This window comes from Palaemon carinicauda, chromosome 38 (assembly GCF_036898095.1).
Source record: "Palaemon carinicauda isolate YSFRI2023 chromosome 38, ASM3689809v2, whole genome shotgun sequence".
NCBI classification, from domain to species: Eukaryota; Metazoa; Arthropoda; class Malacostraca; order Decapoda; family Palaemonidae; genus Palaemon; species Palaemon carinicauda.
Window position 1 is genome coordinate 25,203,604 of NC_090762.1, and position 17,286 is coordinate 25,220,889.

At 34.9% G+C, this 17,286-nt stretch overlaps 1 protein-coding gene across 3 annotated transcripts in view; it reads right to left on the reverse strand.

The window, feature by feature from the left end:
• The window catches only part of LOC137630482 (transient receptor potential cation channel subfamily A member 1 homolog), a 54,932-nt gene extending 37,646 nt beyond the window's left edge, over positions 1 to 17,286 (reverse strand). Inside the window, exon 1 of one of the 3 annotated variants that reach the window (XM_068361980.1) lies at positions 17,241 to 17,286. The gene's annotated coding sequence lies outside the window, so the exon portion shown is untranslated. Of the gene's footprint in view, positions 1 to 17,191 lie in introns of all 3 variants that reach the window. The other 2 variants (XM_068361978.1, XM_068361979.1) reach the window with 2 other exon arrangements.

Sequence of the window (17,286 nt, forward strand, 5' to 3'; positions counted from 1 at the left end):
TCAGAGTGCACAAGGGGTTAAGGGTTGTGGTGGCCAATGTGGTGATATCCCTGGCTGGTGAACGCCAAGACTGGGGTTCAAGTCCCGCTCAAACTCGTTAGTTTCTTTGGTTACTGCAACCTCACCATCTTTGTGAGCCAAGGATGGGGGTTTGTGGGAGCCTTTAAGACTATCTGCCAAGTCATCAGCAGACACTGATTGGCCCTTCATTGGTCCTAGCTTGGGTGGAGTGGGGACTTGGGCGCTGATCATATGTATATATGATCAGTCTCTAGGGCACTGTCCTGCTCGATAGGGCAATGTCACTGTCCCTTGCCTCTGCCATTCATGAGCGGCCTTTAAACTTTTAAGAGAGAGAAAGGGATAATTGGTGTAATGATTGTTTGCTTACAATTTTGGGTTAGGGACAATAGCGAATATCTTGAGTGATTTTTTTAATTTTTTTTTTTTACTGTAGAGATCATTTTGAGTTCATGGATGATTTACAATATTGAAAGCATTATTATTATCTATAAATATGTATTATGTCATATTTTTTTTGGTGTAGTTGTAAATAATAAAATTTATTTATCTTTATTTCTGTTATGCAGTAGTGTGTTATCTAAACCTGGAGTTTTTAAACAAAATACAGAATTTATCACTGTGATGCTCCATTTATTCCACTTTTCCCAACAGCCATTTCATCCTAAAAAATAAGGCTATCATCAGGGCATCCTTAAAAAGAAATAAAAAAAACCTATACAATGACAGTGCATCCACACACAAAAATGAGAAGAAACCTAAAAATCACAAATGTGAAAAATTAAAAATATTTTGTATAAAACTTCACGAAACTATTATTGAAGAAGTCAGGATATTCCACGAAGCCTTAAAATTCCAATGAATTCCCAAAGACTTGCTTTGAAAATAAAATCTCAAATCCTCAAAGAAGCTTCACAATACTAGTTTCTAAGGTTCCAGGACGAGCTTTAGAGGCATGCTGCAGAATGGGAGAGCAGCTGCAATTTGATGCTTACTGCTTTATCAATTATCAGGCACCCATAGCCATCCCTCTTGTGAACAACTTTGATGTCCCTAATAAGGTCCTTGGGAGAAACCTGTTAGGGGGAGAAGATCGAGAGGGATGAAGCCAATTAGGTGACGATATAAGGTGAAGGAGCAAAGAGGTTTGGTAGAAGAGGATGCCTTTGATAAAAGGCACTGGAGAGGACATATCAGGCAACCGACCCCTAAATGTAAGGATAACTGTGGGAAAGAAAAAGATAAGGCCTATTAATGGAAGCTTTACAAAAGTACTTATCATAAAATCAATTTCGTTTTGGGTCTGTGATTCTGAGGTAGAGTGAATTTTATATCAAAACCATTTTTGGTATTAATGGTTGAAATATATGAAAGTCACTTGCTAGTGACAGAAAACAATCATAAACAGGAATGTGTTGCAAACCTACTAATTGGATATCATGATGGAGATGGGCTCATTTCGATTCTATGAACAAATATGAAACGTCAGGGATATGTCCAACAGAATTGGAATACCCTCTTATCTCTCTTGATAGCCAAATGATATGTTAACATTTAGCTTTATATCAACTCTGAAACATATGCTCGAATCATAGCCCAGGTAGAATTACTTATGAAATTAATTTACCCTCGTGTCTGTAGTCCCAAGGCAGAGTGAATCTAAAATTAAAACCTATTTGTGGCTTAATAGTTGAAAAATATTAAAGTAATGAGTGTTAGCTACAAAGAACTATAATAAATAGACATGTGTTACAAACTTACTGATTGGCTACCAATAATGGTGGAATTGGGTCGATTTAGATTCTCAGTACAAGCTTGAATTCACCATGAATACGACCGAAGACATAGACATCCTTGTTGAGTTCGATGGAGAACATTAGATGGTTGTGTACTTTCTGAAAGATTGAGAGCCTCCAATGCTGAGGAACAAGGTGAGCTGCTCTCAGCACTTATTGGGAAGAAGCACAAACGAAGGACTTGAAAGAGTGATTGATGAATGGATTGCAGATCTTAAACTGGAGCCATGAGTAAAGGTGTATAGGGCAGTGCTACCACTGATGGCAGACATGCAAGCAACAATAAGTAAACTACGTCCAGTGATAGACTCTCAAAACCTGAATAACTATGCGCAGTGCCACACTCGTGATGATGCCACGGATATGTGTGATGAGACCCTATGGGAGTGGATATAAATGACAGGGAGCATTCTCATTGTTGACCTGAAGTCAACCTACCTGCAGCTTTGCATGTACAAAAAGCAGAGGAAATTTCAGTTGGTGAAGTACAAGAGTAAATCTTTTGTCTAACTACATTAAGATCCAGGCAAAGTCCAAAGCTCTTAAGCTATGTCAATCAGTACGAGAATTTATCTATCCCTTTGGTGAGCACTGAAATTACTAACAAGTCTTTCCACCATTTTGTACCTTAGCCATAATGGTAAGGCAATCAAAGATAGAATCATGCAAGTCTGGATTCCAGTAGATGGAACACAGTAGTTGTTAATGCTTTCCAAAAATTTGCATTACATGAATCTTATGACATCCACATTCCTAGCAGAACTTATGGGAAGCAGAATACTCAATTTTAATATATATTCATTCCATTTGCCCTAGGAATGGCCTCCCATTTCAAATTTATTGGTTTCTTAAAACCAGTAACAAGGAGCGCAGATGATTGCCTCATTTGAGAAACCGAAGTTTCTGAACATAATAGAATACCATACTGTCTGGAGGTAACTGTAAGGTCCGGAATATTGGCATGTAGTCCACAAATATTGCAATACTGTACAGTAGATGACACTGGTGAAGTCTAGGGCGTACTGGTCCCAGATTTCGCTTAATATTTCAAGATAGGATAAGAATTAAAAGTATTAAAACGATTCATTTATATATATATATATATATATATATATATATATATATATATATATATATATATATATATATATACATATATATATATATATATATATATATATATATATATATATACTTATATATATACACACACACACACACACACACACACATATATATATATATATATATATATATATATATATATATATATATACATATATATATATATATATATATATATATATATATATATTATTTTTATTATTATTACTTGCTAAGCTGCAATCCTAGTTGGAAAAGCAGGATGCTATAAGCCCAAGGGCCCCAACAGGGAATATAGCCCAATGAGGAAAGGAAAGAGGAAAAATAAAATATTTTAAGAACAGTAACATTAAAATAAACATTTTCTATATAAACTATATAAACTTTAACAAAACCAGTGGAAGAGAAATAAGATAGAATAGTGTGCCCGAGTGTACCCTCAAGCAAGAGAACTCTAACCCAAGACAGTGGAAGATCATGGTACAGAGGCTATGCCACTACCCAAGACTAGAGAACAATGTTTTGATTTTGGAGTGTCCTTCTCCTAGAAGAGCTGCTTACTGCTAAAGATTCTCTTCTACCCTTACCAAGAGGAAAGTAGCTACTGAACAATTACACTGCAGTACTTAACCCTTGAAAGAATTGTTTAGTAATCTCGGTGTTGTCAAGTGTATATGGACAGAGGAGAATATGTAATGAATAGGCCAGACTAATCGGTGTATGTGTAGGCGAAGGGAAAATGAACCGTAACCAGAGAGAAGGATCCAATGTAGCACTGTCTGGCCAGTCAAAGGACCCCATAACTCTCTAGTGGTAGTATCTCAACGGGTGGCTGGTGCCCTAGCCAACCTACTACCATGTTAGCCCCAATATATATATATATATATATATATATATATATATATATATATATATATATATATATACATATAAATATATATATATACATATAAATATATATATATATATATATATATATATATATATATATATATATATATATCTATATATATATATATATATATATATATATATATATATATATATATATATATATAGATATATATAGATATATATATATATATATATATATATATATATATATATATATATATATATATATATATATATATTTAAAACAAATGCAGCCGAAAGTCCACAGCAAGAAAAAGGCTTCAGGCATATCCTTATTCATGTCTGAGGTTTGCCCAGTTTACATCACCACACTGGCCACTGCGGATTCGTGATGGTGGGAGACTTTAGTCTGATCGCCCACAGCAAACCAACTTATTATGGATAGCCCTGACTAGTATAGCTTTGCTGATCATACCGATACGCGAACCCTTTCTCCACGTTAAGGTATCCCTCCTCAGAAAAAATATATATGCATATATATACACACAAATATGTATGTATGTGTCTTTCTCACCGTTATTGCTACATTAAGAGGTTATTGCCTGATGCACCCTCTCCAATGCTTTCTATCAAGTGCAACCCCTTCTCTCCAGATAGGCCTAATTCTTCACCTTATCTCACCATCTAATTCTGTCCCTCCCTCTAGTCCTTCCCCCACACTCCAACAGATTCCTCACAAGCCCTCCTCACCATCCATCCTCGTCACATTCCCACGTCATCTCAGTCGTGACACTCTTATCACCTACGTAATCTATACTATGCCTGCCATTCTTCTTATCTCATAATTTTTTAATCTTTCAAGTAGTGATAGTTCCAGAATCCCCCTCGCCATTCTCAATTCTGTTCTCTCAATCTTTGCTTCCATTTTTCGTCTTAGAGCCCGCATTTCCGATCCATATATTACTAATGGTTATATTGCTTTGCCATAGATCTTGACTTTAAGCTTAATTTGCACTTTTTTATCACATACTGCTCCTGCTAACTTTATGCACTTACTCCCAGGCTGCTTTTTACCTATGCCCAAACTTCAACCTCATATTCCCCGCCCTGACTTACAGTAGATCCCAATTATCTAAATTGTTCTACCTGTTTTATAGCAGCGCCTCTACTTTCATGTATGGCTACCCTGTCCCTACCCACATATACACACACATTTGTTTTGGGATATATCAATGCTAAAGCAAGTCAAAAGAAGAGAGGGGAATCAGCATTAAATAAATTTGGAGTAGGAACAAGGAATGACCGAGAATACATGTTTGTAGAATTTCCTGAAAGATCATAAAATAATGAACACCATTTTTATAAAAAGGAACACAGAAAATGGACATTGAAGCCCAAATGGAAAAACGAAATAGATTTTATTCTTAGTGAAAAAGTTAATTGAGTTAAAGATGTAAGTTTTAAACAAGTTAAAATCAAGGGACCTTGGAATGGTGAGAAGCAAAATTTGTTCAGACCTAAGGAAAAAAAGATAAAAACTAATTTTAAGAAAAAAAATAAACACTCCTGTAATAAGAGAAAATCTGATAAGTTTAGTTTAGCAATATAAAATAGATACTCCAGCTACATGATGAAATGGAAGCAAGTAAAGAAGAAATTAGTAGTAATTTAACAAAATTTGTATTGGAAACAGCACAAGAGATAGGCCTAGGTGGAAAAGTTCAAATAAAAGATCAAGGGAAACTATCAGAAAACACTAAAAACCTAATAAAAAATAATTGGAAATGAGGGTAAAAATCCAAGAGATGAAATAGAATTTGCAGAACTATCCAAAACAATAAACAAACTGAACACCCGAGACTTTCATAAACATAATCCAACACAAATTTAGGAAACACTATAGAAATGAAGAAGCATCAAATTGATGAAAATAAGAATTGGAACCGGGTATCAACAACGTATGCTTTAAAGGATGAAAATGGAAATATTATCAACAAATGAGACTGAGTGATCAAAATTGCAGAGGATTTCTATACAATGCTATACAATAGTGATAAAAGAAATAACTTTGCCAAAAGAAACAATGAAACGCCAGAGCCTGTACTAAAAGTAACAGCAGGAGAAGTAAAGAAAGCATTAAAAGGCATAAAGAGAGAGATAAAGCAGCAGGAGATGGCCTAACAATCGATTTAGTTATAGAATGAGATTTCATAGTAGTAAAACTCGCTGAACTTTACACACAATGTATGCAGAAATGCTCTATACGAACAGCTTAGAAAATTCTGTCAAAACTTCAGCACTAATGAAAGCCCTTCAAAGACAAGGAATAGATGAATCTTGTGTTAAAACACTTGGAGATATCTATATAGGAAGTACAACAATCCTAAAACTACATAAAGATAGTGAGAAAATTCTGATTGAAAAATCCCATCTTTCCTAAATAATTCACATTATGTCTAGAAGAAGTTTTTAAAAATTTAGATTGGAAAAATGTAGGAATTGACATTACTGGGAATACCTTAACAACTTTAAGATTTGCATATGACATAATTCTGTTTAGAGAATCATGGAAAGAATTAACAAAGATAATAGAAGATTTGAATCGAGAAAGCAGAAGTGTAAGACTGAAAATGAATAGAGTACTACTAAGATAATGTTCAATGAAAATGGCGAGACAACAATTAAGGGTTATGGGTGAACCCCTAGAGATTGTTAATGAATGCATGTACTTAGTATTTCCCAGGACATTTAACAGAAATTAAGAGAAGGATAAACATGGGATAGAGAGCTTTTGGTAAACAAAATGACATTATGAAAGGTAAAATGCATTTTTCTCTAAAAAATAAAGTATTTAATAAAAATGGTCCTACCAATATCAACATATGCATCAGAAACTTGGAGCATTACTACAACTCAAAGAGTTATGGAAAGAATAATGATGGTAATAAAACTGAGACACAAAAAGAGCACCATGGATATCAGAGCAAACTAAAGTAGAGGATATTCTAACATGTAAGAAAAAGGCATCGCTGTGTTTAGCAAAAGAGAAACTTGACAACACTGCCTGTAAATCAAAGTCACTAAGCTTGTAGGTGAGTGATCAAAATCAGTTTTTAATTAATTTTATGAAGTAGTGTATAGAAAAACAACACTTCTCAAATTAAAAGAAATGCTTTTGGTCAAGCTCAGTGACTGTTTTACAGGCAGCATTGCCAAGTTTCTCTTTTGCTAAACAAAGCAATGCCTGCTATGGACGGATTCTAAGCTTTGTACCAGAATTAATGAAGCCAACTGTACCATACCGGATACAGTTAACTTATGGGTATAAAAACACAGGATGCACTGACTGATTATCCATTACTTAGTCTGATTCTTGTATCAGAAATGATTTCCTCTTTACCTACTTTAAGTGAAACCTGGTCTCTTACTATCAATTATGAATTAATTATAGTTCTAATTAGCATTAGATATCACCCTATGATGAAGTTTCCATAGTTTAAAAAATGCGCCTTAATTTATTTTTCAGATATTTGTTACTTAAAACAAAATTTCCTTACCAATTCGCAAAGGCACAATTATCTTCAAACGTATATCCTGTTCTTTCTAAAACTTAGGATTCACCAGATTTACTTTCAACATTAATTATACATTTATAGAATACGAGTGAATTATAACAGAGCAACATGCTAACAAGCCTCGATATCAAATATTTCAGCTTTCCGAGGTTAGTGAATAACACACACACATACATAAATACATACATACACACACACACACACACACACACACATATATATATATATATATATATATATATATATATATATATATATAGAGAGAGAGAGAGAGAGAGAGAGAGAGAGAGAGAGAGAGAGAGAGAGAGAGAGAGAGAGAGAGAGAGAGAGAGATTTAATGCTGTTTCATCATTATTCCTTAGTTAGCTAACGACAGTTTATGGATCAATTCCGAAGTTTATCTAACTAAATTATTTGAAATTCTGTAAACAACTCACTCGGTTTCTCTACGCAAAGAATACCATAGCAAAAACCCATTAACAAAGCCCCAATACAATATACTACAGAGACCATAAAGTAAACGACAAAACCAAGTAAGCCCTTTTGTTTTGTTCATATCCCAAAATAATATGGAGCTCCCTTATTAATGTTTGTCATAACAAAACAGACAAGGAATAAGGATTTTACACAGTAGCCTACTATGCGGCGATTGTGACAGTTTCAATTGGAGTGGGACAAACTGGTCGTATCGTATCTCAAAGATTAACTGAACACACAATACATTTGCCAAATATGGCTTAGAGAATTCGGGGATTTTCGTTCATCTTTGAGACTTAGAGCATCAGATTATTATTATTACTTGTAGGTAGTAGGTTGGCCACGGCACCAGCCACCCGTTGAGATGCTATCGCTATAGAGTTATTGGATCCTTTGACCGGCCAGACAGTAATACATTGGAGTCCTCTCTCTGGTTACGGCTAATTTTTTCTATGTTTAGACATACACCGAATAGTCTGGCGTTTCTTTACATGTTCTCGTCCTTCCTCCTACAACTGACAACACTGACATTACCAAACAATTCTTCTTTGCTTAAGGGGCTAATTATTTTACTGTACCGGTAATTGTTCAGTGGCTACTTTCCTCTTGGTAAGGGTAGAAGAGACTCTTCAGCTATGGTAAGCAGCTCTTCTAGGAGAAGGACACTCCAAATCAAACCATTGTTTTCTAGTCTTGGGTAGTGCCATATCCTCTGTACCATGGCCTTCCACTGTCTTGGGTAAGAGTTCTCTTGCCTGATGGTACACTCGGGCACACTTTATCTTATCTTTTTTCCTCTTTTTTTTCTTTTTTAGGAAATGTTGTTGGACAGGCTTAATAAAATGGCCATGGATGCCTGGTGGTTTATCAAGAGCTTGTCTTTTCCTTATCTGCTTCTTTTTCTTTTCAAAACAATCCTTACTGTCCTCCATTCAGTTGAAGTGGCTATCCTGGACGGTATTTAACTTTGCAAGTTGTATCTGCTCCATGATCACCAGTTTTTCCGACTTTTTTTTTCTATAGCCTGTGGGTTTGATCAATCACTTTATATTTCTGTACATATTGTTTTTATTATCATCTTGTTAATTTAGTTTTTAAATATGATTTCTCTTTTTTATTATCATTAATTATTATGCGTTCTAGAGACATTGAGGGAAATCCTGGACCAGTATGTCCTAGATTTTGTCAATGCCGTCTACTGTATTGCTATATTCGAGGTCTTCACACAAATATTCAAGACCTTATAGTTCCGTCCAGACCGTATGATATTCTCTTGTGCTTTGAAACTTTGATTTCTAATGTGAGGCACTCATCTAAGCTCCTTATAACTGGTTTTTAAGAAGAAAATAATTTTGAAACAAGATGCCATCCCTAGGGCCAGGGGAATGGTGGTGTATATTAAAACCTTGCTTCTCATAAATCCTTCTATGAATGTAGATGTCATGAGATTCAGGTAATAAAAGTTTGTGGCAGGCGTAACAACTTCTATTTGTGTGTTTGATCTACCGGAGTCCAGACATGGATGATTCTATCTTCGGGTGACTTCTTACCATTATGGCTAAGATACAAGATTCAATGCTCACCATAGGGAGTGGTTATAATCTGTTTCTCCTACCGATCGCCATGGCTTAAGGGCTTTAGACTTTGCCTCTGAATCAGGCTGTGAACAAATCATAAGTGAAGCTACTCACAGGTTTGGTAACTGTTTGGACCTCGTATACACAGACTCCCCTGGCGTTATAACAAGTAAGGTTGGTTCTCCAGTTGGGACATCTGATCATGCCTTGATTTCATTAGTATTGAAGACTGCGCAGCATGTCCCTGATGTATCATACTCATTTAAGATTTAAATGAAATCTCAAGCAGACTGGAATGGGATTTTGAGTAATATTTTGTGCCTGAATTGGCCACAATTGTGTACTAGTTCTGATCCTGTTGTCCCTTTCATTGAGAATCTAGTCAACATAGCTAATTGATAGGCGTATCCTTTCTCGTGTACTAAGGTACCGAGTGAAGGACAAACCATGGTTTAATGATGTTTTTAGACGTGTTTATTTGAAGAAACAAGAGACCTATCATCTTTGGAAGGGTAACAGATCAGATTTGACTTGGAATACATATACTCACCTTAGAGCTTTTGCTCAGAGAGTGTATGCTTCAACTGAAAAGAAACACAATTTAACCATAAAACCAAACCCCTCCTGGTACAACTCAGGAACATAAGTGGTGACTACCCTTAATTCTGCATTTTTTGGTGCAGATGCAACAGTTCCTCCTTTACTTAAACCAGATGGCTCTGTCACCCACTGTCCAAAAGAAAAGACAACCCCTTCAGGCTGATGTTTGACAGTAAGCAGAGTAATGAAAATATTGATCTTCCTTATTCCTGTTTTCCCGAGGCTAAACGTAATTAGTCTAGCTTTTCAATCTCGTGAAATTAAAGCTCTCTTGATGGACCTTGATGCCTATGGAGGTGTAGACCCAAATGGTATGTTTTCTTTGTTTTATATAAATAAAGCAGATTTCTAAGCCGTAAAGTTATGTTATTTTGTGCAAGTTAGCAACAAGAGGAGATTTTAGCACTTGTTGGAGAATTGGTAATGTTACTTCACTATGTGAATGTTTGTGGTAGCTCAAGCCCAACTGATTACTGCCCAATTTCCATAACTTCCATATTATTTAAAGTGTTTGAACGCCTTTTGGTAAAACGTCTTAATAGGGTTGCTGAAGTTAATCTGTTCCCTAGATTGCAATTTGATTTTTGTAAAGTCACTGAAGCATGTGATGCCCTTCTTACAAGACCTAATACTGTACAAAAATCCCTTGATTTGGATCAGGAAGTTTGTATAAATGGCCTTCATTTCAGTGCTGCCTTTGTCCGTGTTAATCATGAGGCCCTTGTTTTCAAACTCAAACAGTTGGGAGTGGGCGAGTCATTTCTTAGCATTATTATTGAATTTTTAAGTAATAGATCAGAAAGAGTTATTGTTGATTGGCACCATATTGAGTATAGGAATGTGATATCTAGTGTTCCTCAGGGTAGTGTTCTTGGCCCATTACTTTTCATACTATATATGCATGACATATGGTTTGGCCTAGAAAACAAGCTTGTTGCATATGCAGATGATACTACACTCTTTGCATCATTTCCACCTCCTGAATGTAGAACTGGGGTTCCTTACTCCAAGGACAGTGGCTCCTCAACATCCAGACCTCAACATTGATAATATTTCTTTAACTCTGTATGATTGTTTTAAAATTTTAGGTGTGATTCTCAACAGCAATTTTACTTTTGAAGAACACATTAGATCTGTGTCGTCTTCAATTGCATAAAAAATTGGCTTATTGAGAAAGTCTTTTATGATTTTCCGTGATTAATCTATTCTGAAGTGTTTTAATTCTTTCATTCTACCTTGTTTCGAGTATTGTTCTCCTGTCTGGTCTTCAGCTGCTGATTTTCATCTTAATTTGTTGTACAGGAATTTACAGTCGATAAAATTTCGTATTCCTGATCTACTGTAGATATTAATTGCTGGCACCGTCGTTCAATTAGTTCGTTGTGCATGTTGCATAAGATTTTTCGTAATTCTGATCATCCCTTATATTTAGATCCTATTCGTAATACTTGGCACACAGTTAATTCTAATAGTCAGGACTTCTCCACCATGAGGCTCAATACTACACAGTGTTCTAGATGTTTTGTAGGTAGTAGGTTGGCCAGGGCACCAGCCACCCGTTGAGATACTACCGCTAGAGAGTTATGGGGTCCTGTGACTGGCCAGACAGTACTACATTGTATCCTTCTCTCTGGTTATGGTTAATTTTCCCTTTGCCTACACATACACCAAATAGTCTGGCCTATTCTTTACAGATTCTTCTCTATCCTCATACACCTGACAACACTGTGATTACCAGACAATTCTTCTTCATCCAAGGGGTTAACTACTGCACCGTAATGGTTGAATGGCCACTTTCCTCTTGGTAAGGGTAGAAGAGACTCTTTAGCTATAGTAGGCAGCTCTTCTAGGAGAAGGGAACTCCAAAATCAAACCATTGTTCTCTAATCTTGGGTGGTGTCATAGCCTTTGTACCATGGTCATCCACTGTCTTGGATTAGAGTTCTCTTGCATGAGGGTACACTCTGGCGCACTAATCTATCTTATTTCTCTTACTCTTGTTTTGTTAATGTTTTTATAGTATATATAGGAAATATTTTTTTAATGTTGTTACTGTTCTTAAGATATTTTATTTCTCCTTGTTTCCTTTCTTCACTGGGCTATTTTCCCTGTTGGAATCCCTGGGCCTATAGCATCCTGCTTTTCCAATTGGGGTTGTAGCTTAGCAAGTAATAATAATAATAATTCCAGCTGTGATCAAGTTGTGGAATAATCTTCCTAATCAGGTAGTTGAATAGGTTGCAGAAAATGTTTTTATGTTGAACAGGCTGACAAGAGGAAGAGATAGGGGAATAAAAGAAATAACCAGAAGAGGAAAAAAATGTTGATTTAGTTGGATCAACAATTGGGCTAGGTCCAGTGGGAACTGTCACAGCAACCCAGCTGCTAATCCCTTTAGACTCCATCCTCGTCAAGGCTTCAGCATCTTGGCATCTTGGGGAGAGGGGGGGGGGGTTAAATATAGTGAATAACTTGATTTCCCTAGTTTCTTTTATGGGTCTTTTTAAGGGACACGTTATAACTGTTAACTTAGTTACAGGAGATACAGTATATATATATATATATATATATATATATATATATATATATATATATATATATATATATATGTAGGATATATATATATATATATATATATATATATATATATATATATATATATATATATATATAAGTATATATACACACACAAGGCACTAGAACAGTTGGAAGACCGAGGCCTACATGGCTTAGCTACATCGGGCGATGTGGGAGATGATGAATATAGAATTAATTATTTAAAAGCTCAAGATAGAGACACCTGGCAAAATCTTACCGAGGTCCTTTTCGTCAATAGGCGTAGGAGATGATGATGATGATATATATATATATATATATATATATATATATATATATATATATATATATATATATATATATATATATATATATATATATATATATATATATACACACACACACACGACAGAAGCAGCCGTTTCTAGTCCACTGAGGAACAAAGGTGGGAAACTTAACCCTGGATAGGTACGGTGGGTCGTTTGCGACCCCGAGCGTCAAAAAAAAACAGGTTTTTCTCACGTGACTCACCCCCGTGACTGAATTTGTGGGTGATCGACCTGCAGGAGGTGTCTCCCCTACACGCTCTAGTAGTGTCCAGATGTGCATTGCTGTAGCTGTACTCCTTCCCCGATTTCTGAGACGCGTCGGGGTCGTTCGCGTCCGAGTTTACCCTTCTAGGGTAGTTTGCATAATTATCAAAGTTATTACGTATTATGAAATTGTCGTAGAATGGTGCAACTTGTATAGGTTATCAGTTGTGGAAAGTCTTGGTGGATTGTTTGGCTACCATGTGCATGTTTTTTTTTTTAGTTAAAATGTCGTTCATCACCACGAGGACCATTTTACCGCTAGTGCCCCTTTTTCATTTTTTTTCATTTTTTTGCCAAGTCATTTTTCCGTAAGATATTGCCAAATAGTGTCGTAAAACTTTTGCTTGTTTAGTGTTGGAAAGTGTGTCTAGATGATCTGGCTACCCATGCATGACTTTGTTTTTGTTAGATACGACGTAGTTATTGGTATATTGGGTATTTAACTGCGGTTACCAATTTCTGTTTTTTTTCAATATTTGTAAAAATTACTACGTAGTAAGGAATTGCCGTATATTATTCATTTTTTTTTTCATGTTTATGTGTTAGAAAGTGTGCCTTGATGGTTGGGCTAACACGTGCATGTCTTTTTTTTTATCTGAGATGTCGTATATTAGAATGTCGGGCATTTTACCGCGAGTGTCCCTTTTTAATTTTTTTTCATTTTTTTGCCAAGTCATTTTTCCGTAAGATATTGCGAAATAGTGTCGTAAAACTTTTGCTTTTTTAGTGTTGGAAAGTGTGTCTAGATGATCTGGCTACCCATGCGTGATTTTGTTTTTGTCAGATACGACGTAGTTATTGGTATATTGGGTATTTAACTGCGGTTGCCAATTTCTGTTTTTTTTCAATATTTGTAAAAATTTACTACGTAGTAAGGAATTGCCGTATATTATTGATTTTTTTTTCATGTTTATGTGTTAGAAAGTGTGCCTTGATGGTTGTGCTAACACGTGCATGTCTTTTTTTTTATCTGAGATGCCGTATATTAGAATGTTGGATATTTTTCCGCGAGTGCCCCTTATTATTTGTTTTGCATTTTTTTGCTTAGTCATGTTACCGTAAGGAATTGGCAAGTAGTATCGCAAAACTTATATTTTTATAGTGTTGGAAAGTGTTTCTAGATGATCTGGCTACCCATGCCTATTTTTTTTTTAGCCAGATATGGCGTATATATAAGTATGTGTTCGATTTTCCTGTGATTGCCATTTTTTCGTTTTTTCCCATTTCTTTCAAAATTACTACGTACTAAGGAACTATCACAGAGTAATATTTCATTTATATGTTTATTTGTCGGAAAATATGCCTTGATGGTTTGCCTAGCACGTGGCTGAAATTTTTTTTTTTCTGAAATGCCGTATATTAGAATGGCCATTTTTCCACGAGTGCCCCTTTTTATTTGTTTTGCATTTTTTTGCTTAGTCATGTTACCGTAAGGAATTGGCAAGTAGTGTCGCAAAACTTATAATTTTATAGTGTTGGAAAGTGTTTCTAGATGATCTGGCTACCCATGCCTATCTTCTTTTTTTAGCCAGATATGGCGTATATATAGGTATGTGTTCGATTTTCCTGTGATTGCCATTTTTTCGTTTTTTCCCATTTCTTTCAAAATTACTACGTACTAAGGAACTATCACAGAGTAAATATTCATTTAGATGTTTATTTGTCGGAAAATGTGCCTTGATGGTTTGCCTAGCACGTGGCTGAATTTTTTTTTTCTGAAATGCCGTATATTAGAATGTTAGCCATTTTTCCTCGAGTGCCCCTTATTATTTGTTTTGCATTTTTTTGCTTAGTCATGTTACCGTAAGGAATTGGCAAGTAGTGTCGCAAAACTTATATTTTTATAGTGTTGGAAAGTGTTTCTAGATGATCTGGCTACCCATGCCTATCTTTTTTTTAGCCAGATATGGCGTATATATAGGTATGTGTTCGATTTTCCGGTGATTGCCATTTTTTCGTTTTTTCCCAATTCTTTCAAAATTACTACGTACTAAGGAACTATCACAGAGTAATGATTCCTCTAGATGTTTATTTGTCGGAAAATTTTGTTTACTTTTTTTTTGATTGAATATCATCAAATTTTTTTAGCTAAAATATTGTTTTACATTTTTTTTTTCGATTTTATTTCCCTTCAAAAAAATTTTTTTGGGTCAGAATTTTAATTTTATAGTCGTCAAATAATCGACAATTATCCAGCAACCCACCATACAATTTTTATGCATATCCAATAATAATTAGATTAGTAAATAACACCTTGAAATTGACATACCCTTCCTACATTTCAAGTGGCAGATTAGGGAGTCTGAGTCAGTGTGGTTGGCGGCCATTTTGTGGACATATCCGAAGCGTAAGCTGCCCTATCTATATATATTCTTGTTCCCTATAGAATTTGTGATATTTTGGTATATTTTTACCTGCATAAATATCATATTATATATTAAATATATGTATTTTTTTACGGAATTTCTAAGTACTCAAAAAATTACCTTTAGATATGGCCCCTGATATAAATGTAATTTACAAAATAATGAAGATTTTTTTACATATTTCTATTTTAGAATAACATATGTTTATTCCCTAAAAAAATTAGCCACTTCCTATTTCATTTGGGTACCCAAAAAAATTCATGAAATTTGGACAAATTTTTTTGGCCAAAAAAAGTTACCCTTTTTTTCTCATTTCAGATCTTCACCTCCATGGGTCTGACTTCATCCAAAATACATCAAGATGTGTCCTAAACATTCAAGAATCAATTCCTAAAAGGATTTGTGTATATATGTATAAACTTTTTTTTTATGAATTTTTATGTCAGGTCTTTTTTTTTTTCTACTTAATTTTTTAAAATATTTATAATAAATAGTTTTTCTGCAGATGAGTAGTATTTATCTATACAGTTGTTTTAAGCATTCATTGAAGTTTTTTTTGGCAAAAGAAAAAAGGAGGTTACTGCAAAAACTGATTTTTCAAGAATTTTTTTTGGCGTCGGGGTCGTTCGCGTCCGAGTATACCCTTAAAGGGGTGTCCGAGGACCGTACCTATCCAGGGTTAAGTCTGGTCGCTCACAGCAAACCAACTGAATACTGTATAACTCAAAATACATATTCACTTGGACAACTCGGTAAACTCACACCAGTAATTCAAATTTAAAAGCAAAGTACAAGCAAGATTAACACATCAATGAATAAATACATCTGCATTGGCATTAATATAAACCTTACACAATGCACCTCTATCAATTCCATCATAAAAGGTTGTCAAGGTCACGATGATCTTGCCGTAAAATAATTGACCTTCACACAAGGAAATAATATTACTCTTCTAGATCTTTGTTAGACATTTAATTACGCTCTTACCACGAACAACTTCCTTGGATTGATTTGGGAGTTTAATTCATCAACTGAATGTCTCTTACCACAAACATTCCACAAATCCTCAAAACTCCTCATTATGGTACCCTAAGACTGTATTCCAGTCTGGAATGGTCTTTTAGCTGGACACTTCTACTTCAGGAACTATATTCTCACATATTTTCATGTCAACATTTAACTGTTTTGTTTTTTATCACAAACTTACTGATTATATATATATATATATATATATATATATATATATATATATATATATATATATATATATATATATAGATAGATAGATAGATAGATAGATAGATAGATATATACACACACAGTATATACTGTGTGTGTGTGTGTGTAGTCGGGGTTTAGGTGGTTGCGTGTTTGTGAGTGCATGTTTATTTCCTGAATTTGTGCGAAAACGTGAAACATTTATTTTTCATATATTACACAAGACATTCGATCATAGGCCCCTCTAAGACAAATATTAAATAAACTTTTCAAGGTCAACACATTTTCACCAGTAAGAAACGTTCACTTTAAAAATTTTCCTGCAGTCGAAGTTGAAATGCACACAAGTTTTTAAACCAGAATGGCCAATATAACACTTAAATAAAAACGACATTGACGCGACTCTACACACATCACATTTTAACGATGTAAGAATGAGAATTCAATTAAAACCTGGAAGGAATCTCCTACAGGGACTTAAAAGGATACCAAACAGCACAACCTGTCAAGTCACCTAATGCCCGCTGTGTAGCTATGTTAATGACTTG